Source organism: Mandrillus leucophaeus, unplaced genomic scaffold (assembly GCF_000951045.1).
Source record: "Mandrillus leucophaeus isolate KB7577 unplaced genomic scaffold, Mleu.le_1.0 Scaffold81, whole genome shotgun sequence".
Lineage (NCBI taxonomy): Eukaryota > Metazoa > Chordata > Mammalia > Primates > Cercopithecidae > Mandrillus > Mandrillus leucophaeus.
In genome coordinates this window covers 3,156,809-3,168,304 of record NW_012108808.1, presented here as the reverse complement: position 1 = coordinate 3,168,304, position 11,496 = coordinate 3,156,809, and positions in this window count along the sequence as shown.

Here is an 11,496-nt window from a genome sequence, read left to right as displayed (position 1 = left end):
AGAGAAGGAAGGAAGGAAGGAAGAAAATACTTGAAATAAAATTCCTCATGTCTCTGGATGTCAGGTAATAAAGGACAGTCATCTCTAAGACAGTAAACAAACAAGGTCAACTCTGCCAATGGCGGACTTTCCAGGCATTTGCTTATAAAGGGTCTACCAAGGTGGGACCTGGCAGACTCCCTGAGTTTAGAAGATGTTGCTAAGGCTCCAGGGAGATCAAAGTATGTAGGGTTGGAAGGACAGAGTATCAAAGAGAAGAGAGCTACCAAAGACATGACTACAATAATCTGAAAAGTGTCCTCTTCACATGCTCACCTCAGTGCTTGTCAATACATACATGTATGGAAACCACCTGGGAATAGGGAAAGATACTTTGAAAAAGACTATAGATTATAGTACCTGATGCTCACACAGTGCTGGGAATCATGCCTGCTCTACCAGCCAGACTGGAAAATCTCATAATTCGTGATACATAAGGTAAAGTATCCAGAATTATCTGGCCTCAATAGTGGGGAAAATTAACCCTAAGCAAAACATGCTCTGGTCTTGTCTACCATACCTTAAAAGCAAGGCACAAAACGGTCAAAGTATTTTCAAGTAACTAAATAAGATGCCAGAACAATGCAGACAATTTATCTGAGAATAAAAATATTTAGCATCCAATAAAGTAAAACACGTTTTATTCATGGCATAAAATTAAAGCTGATCAAATATGCAAAGAAGCAAGAAAATACAATCCATAATGATGAGAAAAATCTATCAAAACAGAGCAGACACGTATATTAGAATTAGCACACAGTGATATTAAAACTGTTGTTACAGTCTGTACTTCATGTGCTCCAAAAGTTAAGTAAAGACTTGGGATATATCACAAAGCCCAGTTTGAACTTCTAGGGATAAAACTACAATGTGTTACATGAAAAATGAACTAGATAGAATTATTGATAGGATAGCTACTGACTTCAAAACACAACAACGAACTGTAGAACTTATACGTAAGTAAAAGGTATGACAACAATAGCATAAATCTAGGAGTAGAAAACACTGAAATGTATTATTGTAATGTACTGTACTTATTTACATGAAATGGTATAATATCACTTTAAAGTAGACTGCTAACTTAAAGATGTATACTATAACTCTTATGGCAATCAATAAAATGTAGACAGGCATATACAGAAAGGCTAATTGGTTCATAAAGGAGATGAAATGGAATCATACAAATTTCTCAATCCAAAAACAAAGGCACATAATAAGATAATAAACACATGAAAGACGGAAAACATGATCTAAATACTCCGATTGAAAGGCAGACATTGTCAGATTGGATAAAAAGGCAAGACATAAGTGTTAAGATGTAAGTCTTAAGATAATAAATAAGAACATGAAAATATGACCCAAACTATTACTTATTATGGAAATATGACATAAATCTATAATGAGATACTGCTACATACTTACTTGAATGCCTAACACGGAAAAGTTTGGTTACACCGTGTAATAGTGAGGACGTGTAGGAATTAGAAACCTCACCCAGTATTGGTGGGTATTTAAAGAAACACAAGCACTTTGGAAAACTGTTTTTCTATTTCTTGACAACCAAAATATACCTCTAGCTTATATTCGAGCCATTTAACTTCTTAACATTTACCCAAGAGAAATAAAAACTATATCCGTAGAAAGATGTGTACATGAATAAGCACAGCTGAGTAATAGCTTTGGCTATTACTTGTAATAGCTAAAGTCTAGAAATAACCAAGAAACAACTCAGATGTTCACCAACAGAGGAGTAGGTTGACAAACTGTGGTGTATTCATAAAAAAATTACTCACCAATAAAAAAAACCATAAACTAATATTTAGTGGAGAAATTTTGTGAGAATTAAGTTTATTGTTCTTTAGTGTGTTTTTTGGTACTATTTTTGGTTTTGATACCAGGGTAATTCCAGCCTCAATAAATGATTTGGGAAATTCTCCATTCTGTTCTATTTTCCACAAAATATTGTATAAAAGTGTTGTAAATTATTTGTTAAATGTTTGGTAGAATTCTTCACTGAAGTAGTTTGTGCCTGGAGATTTCTGTGGTGGGAACTTTTTAATTACAAATTTGAGTTCTTTAATTATTGTAGGAATAGTCAGATTATCTATTTCATCTTGGTTCAATGTGGTTGGTTGGTCCTTTATAGTTTTTGAGGGATTGATCTATTTCTTCTGTGTCTCTAAATTTATAGGATAGCGTCATAAGCATATGAACAGCTGTTCACCATCTTTAGCTCTTATGTAAATACAAATTAAAACTACAATGAAATACCACTACACTTCTATAAGAAAAATCAAAATAGAAAATACCTATAACAGTAAATAATGGTGAGGATGCAGGGAAACTGGATTAGTCAGCATAGCCACAAAAGAAGAAAAGTTGATGGTGCAAAGATGGACGAGGCATAGTTCAGGTGGTGACAACTGCGTTTATATGCATTTCTAAAACGAGAGTGAGCACAATACATTTGAGATACAGGGAAAAGGCAGAAAAATCAACAAGAAAAAACAAGTTGTGCAAGAGGATACTCAAATGATAAGAAAAATTCCAAATTAGGTATAGCCTTGCATTATTTTGAAATTTTATGAATACTGGAAAATGATATAAGGGTTTCAACCAGGAAAATTATAACCGTAGATTTGAATCCAATTATACACTATTGTTTGTATTGCATATCACTGTATATTATATATATATTGCATTAATCATGTACATTATTCTATATTATTTAGTATATAAATCATATATTGTCAATTATGCATATTTTGGTAATTTTTTAAAAAACGAATCATAAAGGATCAAAGAAGGATACAAAGGGAATAGTTAAGAGCATGTGGAAGCAGTAAATGTGAATAATGTGGTGTCTAGGCCTAGGATGATGGTAATTTTGAAAATAAAATTGCCTGAATAGATGATAAGTATACTGGATTAGGAAGGCTTTGAAACTGAATGGGTAGAGGGGTAGAGAAAATTGGGAGTTAAGGAGGATCCCTGTGAATTGAAGATATTGCAGGCAGAGGGGAACAAACAGGTTAAATGGACAGGGGATGGTGTTTGGCTAGAAAATGGGTTCAGTTTTGGACACATCAGTATGAGATGCCACCTTTAATCTAAGTGAAGACGCCAAATGGATACTTGGACATGCAGGCCTAGACTTCAGAAAGAGAAACCTGAGGCTCGGACAAGAATTTGAGAAATGTCAGCAAATAGAAATAAATGAAAAAACTGAGAATCAATCACGTCCTGAGAGAAAATGAAGTGTGAGAAAAGAAAGTTGTTTGACGAAAAGCCCCAGGGAGCCACAGGATTAATGACAATTAGACATAACAGGATATGCAATTGTTATTTACCATTTTCTATTGATGGGCACTCAATAGTTGTTTTCATATTTGGCTATTACAAAAAATCATACAGCATGGAATTTTTGCAAACATCATTTTTCAGGTGTGCAGGCATATCTGCTGGCCCCCTGGCTAGAAGTGAAATTACTAAGTAAACATATAAATGCTTTCATAATTTTGTCAGATGATGCAAAATTGTTCTCTATGTGAAACTGCCCCATTTTGAATCCCCCATCAGCAATGTGTGAGAAAGTCTACTTCTCTATAGACTCACTAAATGAGTACTTTGTCAAATTTTTGGATATTTGCCAATATCCTAGAGTGAAACACGACATCTCAGTGCAGTTGCATTTTTCATTTATCACAAGTTTGATGAAGCATTTTTTACACGTTTCAATGTCACTCATAAGGTTTTTTTATATGAAATATTTGTTCATGAGGTTTGTCTATTTTTCTGTTTAATTTTTCTATTTTTCTTCAATTTTTAAGAGCTCTTTCATATTAGAAAGCCAATTTTTATGATAAGCATTTCAAATATTTCCCTCCAAGGTCAATCGGTTTATTTTGTCATTGATCTTTCTTGTCATGCCTTAAGTATTTTCCTTATTTTCATTTCTTTTTTAATGTAATTGAATTTATCAGTCTGTCTTTTAACAGCTCTTAGATTTGGAATATTGCCTACAAAAGCCTCCCTGTCCCACATTTACAAAGGAATCTTGGTGCTTTAATTGAGTAGTTTCACATTTTTACATTTAAGTATTTGATACATTTGGACCTATTCTGATGCACAGTAAGTATGGATTTACCATTAACTTTTATAAATCACTGCCTAGTTGCCCTTACACTGTTTATGAAAACATATATCTCTACACCCACTGTATTGAGGTCCTATATTTATCATATACTAAGTTTCACTAGGTATTTGTTTCTGCTTCTGGCCCTTGTATTCAATTCTATTTCATTTAGCTGTCTATTTGTAAATCACTACCATTTTGATTTGATTATTGAGGTTTTACAATATGTTTTAAATCTGGTGTGTGTAGTCTCCCTTTACTATACTTCACTTGAATAATTTTCTCCCAGATTTTTTTTCGTCCCTCTTCTAGGTCATGATTCCTATGTGAGTTAAGGGATGGGGTGGGTCAAAATGTAAAAGCTGAAAATGTTATTACTTGTCTGTCCACATGAATATAAACCAAGAGGCTGGCAGCCAAATTAATTGCAGGGGTCTGCATTGGCAAAGAAAACTCAGGCCTGGCTAGTGATATTCCCAGTTCCTCTAGTGTATATCACAGGCAGTGAACTATGGAGGTTCTTGTGCACCCAGAAAAGGCATGTCTCCAGATTCCCATCTGAGTTATTGCTGTGAAATATAAAGACTAATTTCTACTGAGCAATCAGTACTGGGATGTGAGACCAATGGATAACGGGAATTCTTCCAGGGAACAGAACCCAGGACTGTTGAACTACATAATCCAGGAATTGATGCCACTATATGGCAGCAAGCCTTCACTATTTCTGCCTTGCAGTATTTGTTGTTTGCATTTTTTACAATTATTGTAGGTTTCTCATTATGTGTTTACTTTTTTGAAAAGTTTTGTTTGATATCGTGGGTATGCTGTTTTCCAGTAGTGTACATTAGCTACGATATCAGCAGATAATTTTTAGTTTATAGATCTTTGTATCATGATGAACTACAACTGATGGCTTCAAATTGAGGGATTTGTCATAATCTTAAAATCCTGTGCTTTAAGGTAGACACTGAAGCAGGGTGAGATTTTGGAGTCATACTATTTGACAAGGGGTGAGGGTGTCTCGTTTATGAAAAAGATTACATGTGAAGATTGGTTAGCTAAAAGAGTGGTACTGACAGGCGCTGTTAGTTGCCAATCTATATCTGCCCTCCCTTACTCATTACTAATAACAACTCTGATTTTGTTTAAGGTGGCAATGTACTGACAGGGTTTAGGACTTACTACTCCAAAATAGAGCATCTTGGCATATGAGAAAATAGCAGAAGCAGGATGGTTTCTCTGACCTTTTTCTAGCTTTTGCCCTTGAAGCATGCCATAAGATAATTCTCTGACCTTCCTCTAAAGTAGACCATAATACTTTCATTCCAGCAGTGTCCTTGTTATACCTGGAGGAAAGGAATGAAGAGACAAAGAGATGGAGAAGAATATGAACAAATAGGCCTTGCTAAGTTTCCTCCAGTTTATTACCATTCAATTTTACCCCATTTTGTCCAATCACACTTCGACTGTCCACTCGTCATCAAGTCTAAGAATAAGAACATACAGTTTTCCCTGTCTTCATTCCTGAAGGCTCTCATGTCACAGAAAACTTGTATTAAATGAATTTAAATATTTTTCTCATATCAGTCTGTCTTGTAGTATTAGGGTGGCAGCCATGAACTTTGCTATGGGTGACGAGAAGATATTACTCTTTCATCCCTATATTATCTAAGCCAAAATCCTCTCCATGCCCCTATACCAAGTTTGAATAGCCAATAAAATATAAGGTGGAAATTTCTTGGTTGGATTTCTGGAATTACATTTTTTTAATTTGTTATAAAAATTTTGAAATCCACAGAAATGTTGAAATAATATCCTAACTGAAACACTAAGATTATCTTCAAATCTCAGTGGCTTAAAACAACACATCTACACATCCACTGTTGTTTGACTGAGGCTTTTGCTCTAAGGTCCTCACCTGGTGGCAGCTGAACATGCAAATACTATTTGAAATGTTGCTAGTCCCATGAAATTAGCACACAAAGGGAGCAAGCCCTGTACTGACTATGTAAATTTCTGCCTAGAAAGATAGACATTTTTACCCATGTTTCTTTGTTAAAAGCAAGGTCCATGGCCACACCTAACTAAATTGGTTGTAAAGAATGAACCTGGATCATTTAATTTAATTAGACTCTGAGATGCCTGGAAGCTGAGTTTAAATTTCTACTGGAGCTAGTCCTTCCAAAGACTTCCCTTATTCCTGTGAAATGACCACTTAGGATTCAAATCCAAAGTCCTGGGGACTTTTTAGTGCCTGGTATGATTTGAATGTTTGTCCTCTTCAGAACTTGAGTTGAGGCCGGGTGGGGTGGCTCATGCCTGTAATCCCAGCACTTTGGGAGGCCGAGGTGGGTGGATCACCTGAGGTCAGGAGTTAGAGACCAGCCTGACAAATATGGTGAAACCCTGTCTCTATTAAAAATACAAAAATTTGCCTGGTGTGTTGGCGCATGCATGTAGTCCAAGCTACTTGGGAGACTGAGACAGAGAATCGCTTGAATCTGGGAGGTGGAGGTTGTGATGAGCCAAGATGGTGCCACTGCACTCCAGCCTGGGCGACAGAGCGAGACTCATCTCAAAAAGAAGCAAACAAACAAACAAACAAACTCAATTTGAATTTTAATTGCCATTGTAATAGTACAAAGAGTTGAGACCTTTAAGAGGTGATTAGCCCAAGAGGGCTTCACCTTCAAGAATGGATCAGTGCCATTATTGTGGGAGTGTGTTTAGGATAAAAGGCTCCCTTTTCTCTCTCTCTGCTTGCCCCCTTGCCTTCTGCCATTGGTTATTGCAGCCAGAAGGCCCGGATTAGAAGCTAGCAGTTTGATCTTGGACTTTCCAGTCTCCAGAACTGTGAGAAATAATTTCTGTTCTTTATAAATTGCTGTATTTGTGTTATTCTGTGATAGCAGCACAAAAAGGACAGTGACAATGCCTTTTCTCCTGATGGGACCTGAACTCAAGTATTTGTCAGTCCAGTCCCAGCGCTGGTCAGCTTCTCAGCTGATGCCTCTCTTTGCTGATGCTTCTAGACAAAAGTGGTTCTTCAAAGCCATCTGTCTTCACTGAGTTTCTTAATTCTCTTATATCTTGTTCCTATAACTATTTTATGCCTTTTTAGTTCTCAATTTTTTAAGCAAAAGTTTTTTCTTTTTTTTTTAATACTACTATCATTTCTTGTCCACAGGTGTAAACATGCTCTGAATTGCTTAATCCACCAACTCTGGAATTGGACATCAGATTTTTTTAAAAAAGAAACACTCAACAGACATCCACCATTTGCTTCTTGTTCTTCCCTTTACCCACTTCTTCTAGCTTTTCATACAGATGCAACTGCAGAATTTGAGTAGTCTTCTTGTGAGTTTAAAGGCGAAAACAACATATGCATAGCAGATGTGTCTGATGTCATCATGGCTCTCCTTACCTACCTTGAACTACATACTTCTCAACTTATTTAAAAAACAAAAACAAAAACTACCTTAAACTAATTTAATATGAATGTATTCTCCTGAATACGAATATATTCTCCAGTAATAAAGACAGGAATTGTGCCTCAGTGGTGACACTAATGGTTATAAACAGATCACACACACACACACACACACACACACACACACACACACACACACACACACAATCCATAGTATTTTTTATAAACCTACTGAAGAGCCCAGTAATTTTCCCTTACTCATTGACCAATGCAGAATGCAGCACAGGGAAAAAGACAAACATCAAAATTTGCTCTTCCCTAGGAAATGCGCTGACATGTTTAATACCAACAAATAAGATGTGCTCAAGTACACTTTGTGTAATATTGCAAACAAAGGAGCAATTTAATTTCTGAAAAATTAAAGCAAGCAAAAACTAGCAAGTTGATTTACCAGCCCTATACAGTTCAAGGTATGGCATGTAGTGAAATTGGAAATCTTACTTGCTACTTCTTACTGGTAATTGTTTGGAAATGAACAATGTAACTATACAGTAAATGCTGAGAACCTATTTGAAGTACACAATAACTGATTACACAAAAGATTATCCTTTCTTGGTCTGCGTGCATCAATGCTCTGATGTAAGGCGTCTATTGCACAATATAATTCTAATTGTACTGCCCTTACTCTTTTTGAACACACAGTGAATCACCATGTTTTTTTATGAAAGAACTAACACAGTCTGTAAAGTATGAGGAATACAAGTTTGTCACCAGATATTGATCCGTAGCCAGCTTTCTACTGGTGATATTAAATTAAATTTCATCTATCCTAATTCTAAGGGTGGAAAGAGAATAATAAATAACAACAACTCCTCTTCTAGGCATAGTTTTAGCTTTACATCAAAATAAATTCAAGATAGCTTAAGTAGTTTTTATTCTATACCATGGAATGATTTTATAGAATTTAAAATATAACTCTTAACTATCATACTTCTTTTGTTATCTTGCCAACAACACCCACAAAGCCTTAGGAAGGTAACCATTAGAGCATTTAATATTTTCATATCTTTCCCTTTTTCAATTAGATTTTGTAAATTGTGTTATATCTAAGCCCTGAGAGCAACACAAAGAGCACTGAATATATTTAACCCTTCCATTTCAGTTAATGCATGCAAAAGATTAGCAAAAATAATAATATACACCTGTATGGGATTGTATGTGAATGTGTTACTAAGATAGAGTTGAGAATTGCAGAAGGGAAATCTAGCATTTTAATCTTCCATTCAGCAGTGTATTTCTCTCTTCCCCCACTTTCTCTCAAAACACACATGCCACTGCCTGCCTATACTTAAAAGTATCACAAGGTGGAATGTGAAGAGACAGTTGAATTCTCAACTTTCCTGAAATAATTATTCAGATTTCAAATCATGGGTTAACATGAGACGTCTAAAATGTGATGCCTAGGGTGGAGAAATGGGACAGAATTTTCTGTAGGTTCTCATGCTCCTTCTTTGATTGCCTCTCAATATTATTTGCTGGCTCCTTCTTATCAAATTGACCTGTGTTGGATTGCCAAAGGTGTTTGCTTTTGGCACTTCTCCTCCTATACAATTTTTATCTAAATCAGAATTAATCTTTATTTATGGTTGAAAATACCATATATGCAAACAGCTTTCATATCCACATATCCACCATAGATCTTTCTCGTAAGCTCTGTTTTAGACATATAGACCTGACTATAATACCTCCATTTTGATGTCTCTTGAAAACTTCACATTAAACATGTCTGACTCTCAATTCTCAATTAATCCCTATAAATTTCCATCTATTAATACATTCATATTGCTCATCTAGGAAATATGACCATTCTATTAATAATTCATGATGGAGACTTAGATGAACATTGATATTTCTGTCTCTCATCCTAATCCATAATCAATAAATGATAATACTCTACTCGTTTTCTAATGAGATTACTCATCTGCTCACTTTTCTTATTTCACTGTTAGTTAACATCCTTGCTGGGGCTCAGAAAATGATACCCCAAAGTATGGCACATTGGCATGCAGAACACTTTGAATTAAAGGAAATTGGAAAACCTTACAAGATGCCTCAGAATAAAGATGTTTCTGACCTTTCTTTGTTTCTCTCCTCCACATAAGGGAGGACTCTCTGAAGTTCCCTTATCTGACTGAGGGAAATTCTTCCAAAAGAAACACAATTGTCTTCACTCCATTGTCTGAAATTGCATGAACCAGGAAAGATTAATCACTGAAAAAAGAGCTAAAGATCATCATTCTGCCTGCCTGAACAGACTTTTTATCTATTCTTCTGAATGCTGTTACCTGAGACTTTGTCTGCATAATGAGACAAACTTTGAAGTGCAATTCCACCCCTCACCTTGTTACCATAACTCCTTACTAGCTCCTCCAGAGCCCAGGGGAGCTTTGTCTCAAGCCATTGTCTGTTCTTCCAGCCTATTCATTTCCTCTAAATATTATTTACTCGTTTTCGAAAATTGCATATGTTCTCCACTTTCTTTTGCCTTAGAAAAGGGTTTTAAACTTCAATAATCTGGCTCTTTGAATTTCATACTTAGAGTTTCTTACTTTGTGGGATTCCCCTGCACTTGCATGTTGATATATTTGTGTGTCTTTTCTCCTTTTAATCTGTAGTTTATTTCAGTAAACTCAATGATGACACCTTGAGAGGGAAAATTTACATTTCCCTACATCATCTTTCCAAATTATCTTTATAGTAGGCTCCTAACTGGCCTCCTTGATTCTATTGCTATTCCCCGACAGTCTGTTCATATAAGAAGCCAAAATCATCTCCTAAAATGAAAATTTGATAACATCATATTCCCAAAACAGTACAGGCATGCCTCATGTTATTGTGTTTCACTTTATTGTACTTTGCAGATCTGGCATTTTTAACAAATTAAAGGTTTGTGGCAATCTCGCGTCAAGCCAGTCAATCAGTGCCATTTTCCCAACAGTACGTACTCATTCCGTGTCTCTGTTATCATATTTTAGCAATGAAGTAATTTTAAATTAAGGTATGTATATTTGTTAGACATAATGCAGTTGCACACTTAATAAACTTTTGTGCCTTTTATACAATACTGGGAAACCAAAACAATTGTGTGACTTGCTTTATTGCAATTTTTTTTTTTTTCTTTTGCTATGATCTGGAACTAAACCCCACTATCTCCAAGGCACTCCTATACCTGTATTTTACACAGGCATGCTAAGGCACAGAAGGCTTGGCCAAAATTCACACAGTTGATAGGTGGTAGAGTAGGGGTGTGAATCCAAACATTCCAGGTGTGAGCGCCTCCACTGAGCCCCAGTGCCTGTGAACATTGCCGTAGTATCTTGTAATTGTCCTTAGAGCCATTTAGCATCTCACAAGGCAAAGCCACTAAACTGATAGGTACTAGGGAGCAAGAACTGTACATTAGTCTTCCTCACAGGCTCAACTCTGAGCACAGTGCTTGGTGTATTCCAGGTAAACTGATGTTTATTATAATTAATTAAAATAAAAGCTAAATTCATTACTTTATAATCCCACTTTGTATTTATGTATCATATATATCCAAATAACTTAAGTCTGGCTTAACTAATCATGTAGAAAAAAAGGTGGTATACAACTAATTTAGACTCCAGGCCAATTCCAGTCCCAACATTTGAGTCATGAAGTAATTCAACTGGCTGATTCCTTTTGAGAAAATGATGCTGTCAGTGCAGAATCCTAATGACTCTTTCTACTATATAAAATCCTATGAGCCACAAAGATATTCCTAGTTTTGAGCTATAGAATCCATTATGCCAATGTATTGCGTACACACACACACACGTGCGCCCACACACACACAGTGCAAATACATGTT